Source organism: Saccostrea cucullata, unplaced genomic scaffold (assembly GCF_032062105.1).
Source record: "Saccostrea cucullata isolate Sc308-1 unplaced genomic scaffold, CSIRO_AGI_Scuc_v1 ctg1303, whole genome shotgun sequence".
NCBI lineage: Eukaryota > Metazoa > Mollusca > Bivalvia > Ostreida > Ostreidae > Saccostrea > Saccostrea cuccullata.
The window spans coordinates 31,884-34,276 of NW_026934011.1; the positions used below are offsets into that span (position 1 = coordinate 31,884).

A 2,393-nucleotide genomic window follows, 5' to 3' on the forward strand; every position below is an offset into this window, starting at 1 on the left:
ATTTCGGTAGAGGCACTCTTGCTCATCATAACTATGCACTTAGTTAGTTTATTTAATACCCAGAAGCAGAGAAGAAGATTTTCAAAGAAATAATGCATTTTCACTATATACTTATTTAGCCCCACCCTAGCACTAGTACCCCTGACCCTGGGGCCATAAATTTCACAATTTTGGTAGAGGACTCAATGCTGATTACAATCATGCAAACAGTTTAACTGCTTGATGTCCAGGAGTAAAGAAGAAGATTTTTAAAGATTGCATTAATTTTAGTGGTTTTTGCCCCACCCCCCAGGCCCCAGGGGGGCAGGGACCATGAAATTCATAATTTTTGTTCCCCTTCACCCATAGATGCTTTGTGCCAAATTTGGTTGAAATTGGTTCAGTGGTTGCAGAGAAGAAGCTGAAAATGTTCAAATGTTAACGGACGACGCACGACGACGGACGAAAACAGATAGCAATAGGTCACCTGAGTTTACTCAGGTGACCTAAAAAGAGATTTGGTATACAGATATATCAGATCAATATATAGATGAAGTTCTGTTTAGGGTACGATCGCACCATTTTTGAGAGAGTTATGCCCCTTGGGCTTAGAAAAATTTCAATTATTTGCAGTTTCCGTTCATTTTCTACGCAACTGTTGCACATTTGGTATAAAGATGAATATCTAAGTCAAGTCCTGTTTTGGATAAAATCACACCATTTTTGAGAGAAGCCCTTTGGACTAAGAAAAATTCAAATTATTTGCAGTTTCCGTTCATTTTCTTCCAAACCGCTGCGCATGCTGAATTGAAATTAAGTGTTCAGATTTATCAGATGAATGTCTAGGTCAAGTTCTCTTTTAGGAACAAAGGGCCGTTTTTGCTCTTTTGGACATGGAAAAAATTCCAATTTGGGGGGAGGGGGCCATAAGTGTTTTACAAACATCTCTTGTTTTCCCAGGATTTTAGCACTTTCAGTTTGGGGGAGTGTGGGGTATGTGAGCTTGCTCACCTTTTTTATTGTATCATGTTTGAAAGTCATTAAAAGAAAACCTGTAACAAGTCTAATACTGTTCATTTCTGACTTGTTTGTTTTAACATTATGTGTCCTTGGTGTATAACAAGCCTCAAAACATTCAAGAGCTTCGCTATAGTTAAGGCCGCATGGCTACATAGCCATTGACTTAATCTGAAAAAAAAAATAAAAATATTGGCACGGATCTTTTGTACATGTGTGTATGCGTTGTATGTATATCTTCAAGTGTATGACCGACCATTAAAAACGAAATTTTGATCTTTCTAAAAAAGCCAATCTAAACCAGATAACACAGAAAACCTGATAAATATCTGCAAAAAGAGTATAAACAATGATTGGTATTTTGGTGGAAGGTTTATATGCGTAACTTGATGCGTCTTTTCATTATATAATTTATATGTCTATATTTTCATCCACTTCTGATCGCCAATGATCATTTACGTGTTTTTATTCCCCCTTACATAGTTATCCATTTGGATGTAAAGGGTGTCAGGTAGAGAATCTTTCATGGTGTAGAGCACACTCCGAAGAATAGAAATTGTAAGATTTAAAGAATGACTGCAAATGATTTTAAGAAAAGAAAACTTCGAAATAGAGATTATACATCTTTTTAATTATAAGGCAAGCTTGTTTGGAGGTGTAACTTACCTGCATTAGAACAGATAAAAAAAACTTCCTATCCCATGAACAATAACGCCTGTTACATGTACACTAAACTACCACATGGTAGACGAAAATTTACTAGCATGGACGAATTGGGTTAGAGGAGTCTTGCTCTGATCCATACCGTCGATGATGAGGGATATATATTTGTTTGGAAATATCTTGGCCTGTTGTTGATGCCTATAATATTTCGTTCTCACGTCAAAAATATTTAGTAACAAGGGAAATATTTTTGTCCCGCTTGAACAACTCCTTTAACTTACTTCTGCTTTTTAAAACAATTGTCTCTTTTCTTCTAAAGCACTGTTCTTTCTAGTACATCTCTGGTTTCCCCAAGTTTTATTCTGATCCCTGTACACACATTGCATTTCGGTAATCGGTTGTTCTATAACAAAAAATATCAGGAATTTCATTATTTTTTTTTTTAGTTGTTAACGTGAATCGGTCGGGCTATGATCTTTGACCCCCAAATAAAATTTATACAGAATTGAACATATGTTCCTTTCAATAGGTTTATAAAAGAAAGATATTGGCAGATGAGAATATTACATTTTACGTCTTTAGCACATAATCAAATTCGTGAAGAAATATTACACCTTTGGTATGGTAATTAGAGAAGTTTCACTTCTCCACAAACTGAGGAAGTGGCTTAAAGAGCCTGGTGATAAAAAATTTCCCTGCCACTCCTCAAACATCAGATCATATACGTGGAGCAG

The 2,393-nt window shown here is 35.9% G+C and overlaps 1 pseudogene; it reads right to left on the bottom strand.

Annotated features, from left to right (window-relative positions):
- Positions 1-754: 754 nt before the first annotated feature.
- LOC134239791 (uncharacterized) lies at positions 755-1,799 on the bottom strand (annotated as a pseudogene).
- Between the last annotated feature and the right edge of the window lie 594 nt (positions 1,800-2,393).